The 12,441-nt window shown below is 41.9% G+C and overlaps 1 protein-coding gene across 1 annotated transcript in view; it reads left to right on the top strand.

Moving 5' to 3' along the window:
- The first annotated feature begins 2,846 nt into the window (after positions 1-2,846).
- stat5a (signal transducer and activator of transcription 5a) overlaps positions 2,847-12,441 on the top strand; it is a 99,427-nt gene continuing 89,832 nt past the window's right edge. The window contains exon 1 of the mRNA XM_010874813.4: positions 2,847-3,033. The gene's annotated coding sequence lies outside the window, so the exon portion shown is untranslated. The remainder of the gene's footprint in view (positions 3,034-12,441) is intronic.

The following is a 12,441-nucleotide window of genomic DNA, read 5'->3' as shown; positions in this document are numbered from 1 at the left end:
GATGTATAGCTGGGGTTGAGTGGCTGCACTATGGGGGTGGGGGGTTGGCTTGGTGGGGGCAAGCCTGCTGTAGAGAGAGCGGTTTTTCTTTTTTTAGTAAAAAAATAATAATAATCATTGGATGTACAGAAAAGTAGTTTATACTTTTGCCCAGCCTCATTTGTCTCAAGATATGTAGGCTTTTACGCATAATAGTTCCCCTTCAAGCTGCAGCATTTTGCCAAGTTGTTCAATCTGAAACATCTAACAAACTTTAAATGTCTGGCTGTGTAGAGGAACAACATATCATTCTACTGTGGGTTCAACATCTGTCACTGAGTAGACGACCTTAATGTATGGATGCAGTTGGTTAGTCGCACACGTCTCCTCATTCCCAGATGACCAGGTAGAGGACATCACTTCTGGTATCGGTTGCATGTAGGCCTATAACCGTAAAGGATGTTAGTCATTCACACATTTTTTTCCTAGTTGTTATTTACTCCCTCAGGCTGACAGGGAGACGTGTGTTGTACCAATCTCCATATCTCTGTGGATGTCGCTCTCTCTCATAGCCTGTCTGCCTCCTCCATATCTCTGAGGTTGTTTTGTTCAGTGTGTTTCTGACTGCTGCTGGCTCTCCCCTCCAATGAACTTACTCTTTCAGCCCTCTCTTTCGTCACCTCTTCCTCTCTTGACCTCTCTGTGCTTAGCTTTTTCTTGCCTTCTCTCACCCTCTCGTCTCATCTTTCTGTATGTCCTCTGTCTATGTCTGCCTGTCTCACAATCATACAAACATTTAGCTGCTCTGCTAAATTCTTTCCACTTTATTTCCATCTGCAGTTGTTCTGCCAGATGATGTCCTTGCCAGTGCTTACTGCATGCTCCGTCTGAGATTGCAATTCAACATTTTAGTGCCAACTATTAACCCTGTTCCTCATGGAAAATCTGGTTCCCTATGTAAGATCCCTCATTATCCACATGAACAATGTTTATTCCTTTACCTACCACCAGGTGTCACTGTGCTCCATGTCAAGAAAAGGTTTGCTATTACAGGATTATTCTGAACATGCATTGTCATATGCATGCATTGACCACTTTAAGGACTAATAACCATCAGATGTAGTGGTCGATAGAAGTGTGTGTGTGTGTGTGTGTGTGTGTGTGTGTGTGTGTGTGTGTGTGTGTGTGTGTGTGTGTGTGTGTGTGTGTGTGTGTGTGTGTGTGTGTGTGTGTGTGTGTGTGTGTGTGTGTGTGTGTGTGTGTGTGTGTGTGTGTGTGTGTGTGTGTGTGTGTGTGTGTGTGTGTGTGTGTGTGTGTGTGTGTGTGTGTGTGTGTGTGTGTCACAGAATTGACTTTTTATCTCATTTACAGTTGGAAATTGCAGAGAAAGACTCCCTCTGGGCAGGGGCACACAGCTGATGAATGACTCTTCTCTCTCTCACACACACACACACACACACTGCACACATCTATCAGGTTTTAGTGCTGTCTGCAGGTGAAAACACATTAGCCAACCACTATATTAATCTGCAGGGAGAACGATGTTGTGCTTAAATCTGCTGCCTGAAAGGACCAAGTAAAAGATTAATCACTTTCATTTTCTCTTTCATTCACTCCGCCATGTATTTTACTAGTAAGTGTTCTGCTTCCCGTCAAATGAGATTGACAGGTTGCACAAAAACCACTGCTGATGTTGCTCAAAGTGTACTTTGAGAACATGGCTTTTGTTTTTCTGTCTGCCCTGCCAGAGACTACCACAGTTTGTCTGTTGGAATTATTACTGTAATCAAGTCCATGGCAGTGGCTAGATGAGTAAATATTGGAACATGAATATTTGCAGTGCAAAGGCCTGCAAACTGGGAAGAACACTGACAATATCTTCTGTTTGTTTTTTCTACCATCTTGGAGTATTTAATAGCTGTACTTATGTGAAAAAGTAACACTTCCTGAATGTATGTGTGAACCATGCTCTCTTAAAACGAAGACATTTGTAGAGTATGACCTCACCTCAGTCAGGAAGCAGCACAGGTACTTTGCACACTACACTGACTTCCAGTTGAAGCTTGTAACCGCTTCAAAGCCACGGTTCTTACCTACGGAGGCAAAAAGAGGAGCTTCTCCCTACCTTCAGGAAATGCTCAAACCCTACCTCCCTACCTGAGCTTTCAACCCACCTCTGGGCTCTTGGCCACTCCACTCCTTCAGGGCAGTTCCAGGTCCACCCAGTCAAAACTCTTTGCTGTCCAGGCACCTCAATGGTGGAACCAACTTCCCTTGGAGGCTAGGATAGCAGTCTATCTACCGATCTTCAAAACATCTGCATTCTCATCTCTTTGTTGAGTACTTAATATAGTTCCACTCCCACCAACTCTGCCTGCTGTTGACATGTTAACGTTTTATGTTTATTATTGGTATGGTCTTTATTCCAGCACTGACCTTTGCCAATAAGTAATTAATTGGTTAGAATACACTTATTACTAAACTTTGTGGTGGTTTCATCAAGCTCTGTATGCATTTGTTGTAGGTTGCTTTGGGTATGTGTCTGCTAAATGACTAAATGTAAATTTAAGACTACTTATTTTACTGCTGGACTACAATTATTATAATTATTATAGCATAAAGTCGGAAAATAATTACAATCCATTTCTTATCAGTCTATTAGCCTACTACTCATATTAGTATTTTTAACAATACGTAAGTAGATTGTTGGACCATTCATTTACCTTACATTTCTTAGGCTATATTGGGGTTTTAAATTCACTTACTGAAGTAGCCTCGGGCCAATAGATGGCACATGTTAATGTTTTTATATGACAATATTCGCCTGTCAAACAGAACGCCGGAAGTGGGCGGTTGAAGAGTGGGAGCGAGTGTAGAGTAGAGGGGGTGAGAGCGAAAGACACGACTGAGAGCGAGACCAGGAGAATGAAAAAAAACTGCGTTCTAGCGAACAGTTAGAAAGAGTCCGCTAGGTTCCTTTTCTGGGTCGTACGGACGTTGCAGCGCTTCCCTTACTTTTATGCAAAAGACAACGCAATTGATCGTCCCATCAAGGTAGGTTTCTTAATTATTTAACCTTTGAAAATGTTTCGGACAAGCTTCTTTCGTGCAGACGATATCTATTGCGAAAGAATGTTCTGACAGCGCTTTGTAAACAAACTACGGTCAGGGTTGTGCGGCTCTGCGCTCTGCCGTCTTTCAGGCTGGCCAAGCGCGGTTAGAAAGCCAACGACAGCAGCACATGTGAATCTCTGAATCAAATTTTGTGCAGTTGACAATATTTTTTCACTGCCATTTGTATTATTCTAAATTATATTGGCTGTGAACATACTTTGTTATTGGCGTTTATTGGCCCTTTCGCCTATATTGAATCAACAGGCTGACTCAGTCCAACCCCCTCCTGTCAAGCGAAAACTCGACTAGGCCTACACTAGACAATTTAGCTTTCAACATTTTACAATGTTTTAACATACTACGTGAAAGTTTACTTTATATAGACGTACGAGTTAATATATGTAGCCTACTACAGATCATTTAAATACCTGCAAATTGAAATTCGAGTTCATTCTATCAAATCGTTAGTCGTGCAGCTCCGAGGCGCATTACGGTAAAACGAATGTGCGTGCGTGTGCAACTCCTGTCATTACGTTGTATAGCCCTAGAAGGCAGGTGAAAGTTGAACTTGTATTACACATATGTTATTTACGTAACTTTTGAGTTTTAATCAATAAATCAAATGCAAAGTAGGCTATCTGTTGATGTGGTCAGATTGGAAATTAGCAGATGGCTGTACGTAGAAGAGCAGTTTATATACAATATATAGAGAGACAGATTCGCGAAATATATAAGACGCAGCAAATAATTTATAGTTAATAACCCACTCAAAAGTTGTCTTGGTTATGGTAATTGTTGTGTCAGAATAACCTACGTTTCCTGTGACCTCTTGTATGTAATATTGAAAACGGTAACTATGTGACGCAGAGTGGACTGTCGCCTGAATTCTCGGGGTGGAAGGCTGCTCGTGCAACACGTATCTTACTGTGTTATTGGTGGGCAGGCGGTGCAGTCAAGGGGTGACCATCTGTCTGCTTCTGTTTGTTTGACTGCTTCATGACAGTTTTCCTCCATGCCTTCTCCAAAAAATAAAAATAAAAACGAGGAAAACATGGCAGTTTCAAAGACAAACAATGGATTTTCTTTTTCTAAGAGGCTTTGTGTGTCAACGACTTAAAATGTAATCAAGAATAAAAACATGCCACTTCATCCAGTGGGTCTAATAATCTCTCAATCCCTCATTGACGTGTCTGTTTTAGGTTTTTAATTTTTTTTTAAATGGGACACACGGGAGGCTTTATGAAATGTAGCTGGTCATCATAACAAATGACAAAAAACGCACTGTCCTGTATGTTCAGTGTACTTTGTATTATTACTCTGACCGGATCAATCAAATCATATTCCACATGTTAACAGACATTCAGTTTGCTGCCTAACTGCTTTTCTGTGAGAAATAAGATCAACCTAGCAGGACTAATCTGCGATTGCTTGATTCCCTTTTATAAAACGATAGCTTGTTCGCGGGATTTCGATGTAGTAGATCAGGGGTGTCCAAACAGTTCCAGGGAGGGCCGAGTGTCTGCAGGTTTTGGTTTTTCCCAGTTAAATCGGTTCCCAGTTCACAACTAAATAACCAGGTGAGGGTAGAAACGATCCAGTTAGTAACCTAATTAGTCAATCAAGTACAAGGTGAGAGGGAAAACCTGCAGACCCTCTGCTCTCAGTGGAATGGTTTGGACACCCCTGTAGTAGATGATATTGGTGTTTGGAGGATCACCATGTTCACATAAAGTGAATGAGTGTCACAGAACCCACTGTGTTCATATTAAAATGCCATTGATGTCATGGAGATGTCACGATGTGACTATGACAGATCATTGATGTTATAGTGTATGACCTCAGTCTTACCAGAACACAGAGGTCATTAGGAATACCCCTAAATTGTTTGTGTTGATGACTAAAGAGAGTTTACATTGGCAGACGTGTTTATTCGAGAAAATGATTTGAAAAGGGGGGATCCTTTCTTGACCCTTCCAGGTATAGAAAAAACAAAACTGCTTACGCATGTGCGTGTTTGCTCATGCAACCACCCTGAGAACGGACATTGATGTTTCTATAGAGAAACCTAGATAAAGAGCAGTGTTGCTTCCTGCAAGGCTGTGTGTCTGCACCCCACATTGTCCCTGTGTATTCACTCTCACACTGACATTATACACACTCCAATGACAGCAGCACAGGTCAGCATGCCTTGAAAAGGGTTTTGCTTACTCTGGGTAGGAGTCAGGTACCCAACCAGCCTCTGTTGACCCATGACCCCTTGAACAGTCCTCACATAGCAATGCCACATTTAGCGGAAGTGCCGGAGGATTTGGCAGATTTCTCTGATTATAGAGTAATTCCTCCACAGAACAATGTCTCATCCTCTAATAACTCTGACTCGTTTGATCGTGACATCCGGACCTACCTGGCTCATTTGACATGTTTGGTCTTACTATAAGTAGAGATTGAAAGGCAGATGATCGCTGTAACACAGCAGTGATGACATTCCTACTTGGCTCCTTATATTAAGCCAGGTTGACTTCAACTGCTTCTCTCAACCATCTCTGGGACTGGCTTTTCTTTATTAGATGAGGAGGTGTGATTCTGTCCCCTTTGGCTCTGTGTATTTTATCATCCTTAGATTTTATCTTTGAGAGGTTTCAGGTTGTTTCTCTTTGGCTGCGTAAGCTCTGGTGATCTCTAAAACTGGGTTTGGCTTTCTTACCCGATGTGTTGTTAAGGACCAGTTTTCTTTTTTTTATCGTTTCCCCAACTTCTTCTGAACAATTTAGACCAAACAAAAAAACACTATGTCAGAACTGAAAACAGTAACAATGTTAAGCACCATCATCACCTCTTAACCCTTCTCTTCTTGGCATCAAATTACATGCTGCATAAAGAGTTCCATTCAGCTGGACTATGTAACTGTCCACTGTCACGTTGTCAGAGTTCCATCGTTTTCTGTGAATAAATCGAGGCTGTTTTGGGTCTGACTGACGTGGACAGTCGGCACGGCGGGCACGCAAGTTGGCCTGCACAACGTGTCCCAGACAGGCATGGAGGAGAGACATGGACACAGCCCCAGGAACAGCTGAGGGACGGGGGGAACCCGCTGAATACAGACCCCCTCTTTAACAGGCAACATGTCAGGCCACGTGTTTACAGCGTGTCAGTGTGCTTCACAGGGATGCCATACATCTCCCTTTTCCTGCTGCCAGGCCAGCTAAGGCACCGATGGCTTTACTGGTGGAGGTGGGAGGAGAGCGAGGGGACTTAGGTGGGGAGCACCGGTGCCAGTTTTCCATACATGCCCACAATGAATTCACGGAGGTGGCCTGTTACATGCTTATGATGTAGTGTATATTCATCAAATGGCTTTATTTTGGATAGGTCAGTCGTTAGTGCCTTGTCCTGAGGATGCTGTGAGACTGGTGAGTCAGGAGTCACAAAGTGTCTTGTGCAACAAGAGCGAATGCGCGGATGATCTTGTCACTGCAGGAGGGGAGGGCGGGTGAGGGGATGTTGCTGGTAGAAGGTTGAAATTGCCACAAGCGTTGGTCTTGTCAGAACCAGACATTGTCTGTGTTTGACCTTTGAAAATGATAACGGCTGGAGTTTGTGTCTCCCGTTTTAGCACCAGGAAGTGGTGAGCCGGTGCTGGCCAATCGGAGTAGGTGCAATTTGGCTCCCCGGTTTCATTAATAAATGCTGCATACCGTTTGCACTAAATTCTGGCATACAGGGAGATTATAGGATTTCAGTCATAACATTATTGGGCTTTATGGAAATGTCACTTTCAGTTTTGCTTCTTTGTATTATTACATCAGAGCCATAGACTAAGTTTCTAAACAAGCGCTACAATCCTGTCTGTTAAAAACTGGCCCTTCCCCCTCGTGGCAGCCAAAATACACTCTTCTCAAGTATGATTTGGAGATGTTGAAACTGTGCAGTGGTCGCCAGGGAGTGCAGAGGCTACATTTTTCACAATTTATATTGAGTTGTAAGCTGAATCGTGTGATATTACTGTGCCTCTTACACGCACTGTCACATTGTGACTTTTTCACACTAAATGTTTGGTTTAATAAAATATGTTGAGTTTGTTTTACTTGTACTCTACTCGTTCCCCCTAGCAATCCAGCATTGTTGATAGAAATGTGTCTATATGAGGAGCAGTGTGTTGTCCTGAGGAGAGATTCAGTCCCGGGGCGTAGGAGCAGCAATGCAAGCAGTGCAAGGGCATTGAGGCCCACACCATGGTGTGCGGACAAACTCAAAGTTAACATTTGAACAGGGCCCCTTGATACATACAGACTGGACTCACCCAGATATTTGCAGACAGGTTCCTGCATGCTGGGCCCCCCACATATTTGCAGGCAGGTTCCTGCATGCTGGGCCCCCCACATATTTGCAGGCAGGTTCCTGCATGCTGGCCCCCCCCCCATATTTGCAGGCAGGTTCCTGCATGCTGGGCCCCCCACATATTTGCAGGCAGGTTCCTGCATGCTGGGCCCCCCACATATTTGCAGGCAGGTTCCTGCATGCTGGGCCCCCCACATATTTGCAGGCAGGTTCCTGCATGCTGGGCCCCCCACATATTTGCAGGCAGGTTCCTGCATGCTGGGCCCCCCACATATTTGCAGGCAGGTTCCTGCATGCTGGGCCCCCCACATATTTGCAGGCAGGTTCCTGCATGCTGCGCCCCCAACATATTTGCAGGCAGGTTCCTGCATGCTGGGCCCCCCACATTTTTGCAGGCAGGTTCCTGCATGCTGGGCCCCCCACATATTTGCAGGCAGGTTCCTGCATGCTGGGCCCCCCACATATTTGCAGGCAGGTTCCTGCATGCTGGGCCCCCCAGATTTTGCAGGCAGATTCCTTCATGCAGAGCCCCACTGATATTTTCTATTTGTATTGGAGCCTCTAGATATACACTGCCACAATAAAAACACAGGATTTAAAACTTTCTTATTATTTGAAATTATACTTGTATTTCTCAGACACTGAAGTGTCCAGATTATTGAAATCATTGTTTTGCAGTACCTCTGTAACATTGACGATGGAGGCAGGACACATGAGCAAGGAGAATGGAGAACTTTAATTACAGAAATACCACGTAACAGAACTTGAAAATGGAAATTACACAGTTAGAAGCTGCGTTTTTAATTTTTTTAATATAGTTCAAAGTGACTGTCCTTTTTCATGTGATGTTTCTGTTATTTTGTCAACCCTGTGTATGTGAACAAGTGGCCTCATTATCCAAACAAGATCCACTTTTTAATGTTGGAATTGTCTCCATAGGTATCAACACTTATAGTTTTCAGTCTCTTCGGATAGTGTTCTTCTCCCAGTTTTTTCCGACAGTAAGCTGCATGTTCCATGCACTGAGATTCCTGATAAAGCCCCCAGGTATAACAGACTCAGGGCTCTGTCTCAGCAAGCAATTGGGAAGTTTGAGACAAATTATGGAGAGGAATGTTACTCTGAGCCCCAAATGTCATAAGTTTTTTTTCCAGTTTTCACTGCCATTGTTAAGTCATTAGGTTAAGGGAAGACTTGAGGCAATGTGAACATCCAATGCATATAACAACTGGAACTGGTGCCAAAGTCGGGTCTTGAGGTCTAGGCTTCCAACCACACATGACTCTTCCTTTCTGTCTTCTTCAACACACCAAAAGTATTCAGACTCTCACTTTCTCCATGTTTTCTTGTGTTATAGACAATATTCAGTATTAATTAATTTTCATAGAGAAATATATAATTTTGCCATGAATCTACATGCAGTACCTCATAGTGGCAAAACGAAGACAGGTTTTTGGATATGTGTGCCGATTCTTTTAAATGTGTGCCATTCCCAAAAACAATTGGACACTGTTTAAAATGTAAAGAAAAACAGAATGCAATGATGTGCAAGTCATTTAAATCCAATATTCAGTGGAACATAATACAAAGACAACATATCAAATGTTCAAACTGAGAAATGTTATTGTTTCTTGAAATATGCCCACTTTGAATTTGATACCAGTAGCACATTTAAAAAATGCTGGGACAGGGGCAACAAAAGACTGGAAAAGTTGTGTAATGCAAAACAAATTTTAGTGGAACATCTCACAACTAATTAGGTTAATTGGCAACAGGTCAGTAAAATTATTGGGTATTAAAAGATCATTCCAGAGAGGATGAGTCTCAGGAACACTTCTGAAAACCATTGTCTGTGGACACAGTATGTCGCTGTATCCACAAATGCATGTGAAAACTCTACCTTGCAAAGAAGAAAGCATATACATCTCTGGAAAAAATTAAGAGACCACTGCACCTTTTTCTTTCCTTTCTATAAATGTCATAAAGGACGGTTTTGAGTGAGGAACAGAGTGGTTAAAATTAAGAGATCACTCCAAATTGAACGCTTCTGTTCCTCACTCAAAACTTTCCTTTTCAATTTTTTTGGAAAGGAAAGAAAACGGTGCAGTGGTCTCTTGCTTTTTTTCAGGAGTTGTATAAACAACATCCAGAACCACTGTTGCATTCTCTGGGCTCGAGCTCATTTAGGATGGACTGAGGCGTGAAGTGTAAAACTCTTCTGTGGTCTGACAAATCAAAATTTGAAGATATTTTTGGGAAAAATGAACGCCATGTCCTCCAGACAAAAAAGGAGAGGGATCATCAGCGCACAGTTTTAAAAGCCAGCTTCCGCGATGGTATGGGGGTGCATTAGTGCACATGGCATGGGAGACTTGCTTATCTGTGGAGGCGCCATTAATGCTGAACAATATATACAGCTTTTGAGAAACACTTGCTGGAATCTTTTTCTCATGTCTTTTTCAGCAAGACAGTGCCAAACCACATTCTACACATATTACATAAGTGTGGCTACAACCCATGTATTACGACAGCATGGGAAAACATTTCACTTTTATAACTTCTTGGTCTTCTCAGTTCCCAAACGCTTACAGTATTGTATTGTTAAAGGAAGTGGGGATACAACACAGAATGTGTTACTGCCTTCAAATTCAAAATAGGGAAAATGTGTTTTTCCAAAAACAATAAAATATCTAGTTTCAACATTTGATTTGTTGTCTTTGTACTATTGTCAATTAAATATAAGGATACATTATTTGCACATCATTGCGTTATGTATTTATTTGTATTTTATGCAGCATCCCACCCTTTTGGAAAATGGGGTTGTAATTTTAAAACTGAAATACTCTCTTTGTCCTTTGATCATCCTTCAGATGTCTCTAGAACTTCATTGGAGTATACCTGTGGCAAACTCAAAGGATTGGACATGATTTAGGAAGGCACACACCTGCCTACATAAGGTCCACACTTCATTTAAAGTTCCTAGGAGAACAGAGGGCTCGATCATTGTGAAATGGAAGACCTTCGAAACCACCAAGACTTTTCCCAGAGCTGTCTGTCTGGCCAAACTAATTAACCAGGCAAGATTGGCCTAGGTCAGGGAAGTGACCAAGAATCGAATGGCAACTCTTACACATTCAACATTTCTCTGCAGTTGTGGGGGAACCTGCCAGAAGGACAACCTTAATAGCAGCACTCCATCAATCAGGGCTTTATGGTAGAGTGGCTAGACCGACGTCACTCCTGAGAAAAAGGCATATGACATGCCTGAGGGACACTGAGAGCATGAGGAAAATGATGATCTGGTCTGATGAGACAAAATCGAATCATCAGGCCTGAATGCCAAGCTCAGACTCCACTGAAGATTAAACTTTTAGCATGTCAAGTCTGTGAATGTCCTTGAGTGGCCCAGCAAAAGCCCAGACTTGAATTTCATGGACTATCTGTGGAGAGACCTGAAGATGGCAGTTCACTGAAGCTTCACATCCAATCTGACCAAGAAGGAGAGGATCAGCAACAAAGAATGGGAGATGCTGCCTCAATCCAGTTGACATACCCAAGAAGACTCAAAGAAAAAAATGATCTAAATGCTTATTTACATGAGATTTATTTATATATGTTTTTCTATAAATGTGTGCCCATTTCAAAAAATGATATAAATATTTTGTGTAGATTGATGGCAAAATTAAATTTGGTAATAAAATGGTAATCATTTTTAATACATTTTATAACCCAACAAATTGTGGAGGTTTGAATACATTCTGAAGGCACTGCATTTTCACAGTTAAGGCTGCGCTATCTAAGCTAATAGGGAAATAAACTCTCATTCTCGTCACAGTTATGTCCTAATCATTTAAATGATTGAAATATTTGATATGTATTTCGACCAGCCCAACGTTATTTTATAATTAATTAAGAACTAGGTCAATGTGGCAGCAACTAATGATGTTTCCTCAAGGCATGCTCACCTCATGCTGGGTTGGGACCTTGAAAATGAAAAGTACATGTTTGATCAACACTGCAGGAGTTCTAATCTGCTGCAGGTCACTTATGCTGGCTAGAAGAACTATTTCATATGTTAGAAAATATAAATATCACTTACGTTTAGCTGAGGGAAAGCTTTGCCCACCATGCTGCTCCTATTTTAGCCCTGAGAAATTATTTGACAGTCCCTTGCAGGTGACTGTTTCTCATAGTGGGCTACCAGGATTATATCTGTCAGTTTAATGTGCATACTGTAGTATTGGAATTAATGGAAAATTTGTTACATTTCCAAGCATTCTATTAATATGCACTCATTTAAAATTCAGAAATCTAAATAAAAAAAATAGGGTCCCTGGAGATGGACGAGTAAAGAAGAGGTCATTTCCCAACTGATCACATATTGCATTAGTGTTTTTTAAACGTTTGTTTGTGATGCATGTCTTTGCAACGTTTTAAATTCTCAAACATTTTCTTAATACCCACCAATTCCCATATGTTTTGAACTCCTAGTGTTCAGGTATTTTTTTTAATAAATATAAATTAAAGAATGGATGAAACATTGACTTAAACCTATCCAATAGGCAGGATATCTTTAAGAGAGATTATCCATATTGGTTTTACTAGTCTACACCCGGCTGATTCCACCCCTTGTTAGAGGGGGTCAAGGCAACATGAGATTCATCATCACACTGGCTGCTCGGAGAGACACACCTGCATGTAACTCGCTGAAATATTCTGCAACAGAAGTTTCCCAAGCTTAGGGGAATAAACCTAATGATTTTCATTGTGGCGAGAACTAGATGTGCATGTGCTTTATCACATTGTCTGTCGTTGATCGTGCTGTCCAAGTGCCAAAACCAACACACTCCCTAGAAACAGTCATTGGTTCCACACTAAAATACCTGCACAAGAATGCTGGCTTCAATAACAGGTGCCAACCTATTATCTCCTGGCCCAGCCTCGCTGTATTGCTACGTTAGCCCAAGTGTGCTCCCACAAAGCAGTTTTTTTGTTCCACTGGATTTGTGC

The sequence above is a fragment of the Esox lucius genome, chromosome 11 (genome assembly GCF_011004845.1).
Source record: "Esox lucius isolate fEsoLuc1 chromosome 11, fEsoLuc1.pri, whole genome shotgun sequence".
Lineage (NCBI taxonomy): Eukaryota > Metazoa > Chordata > Actinopteri > Esociformes > Esocidae > Esox > Esox lucius.
Note: the sequence above shows the minus strand (reverse complement) of the source record. Positions and strands in the feature narration are given on the sequence as shown.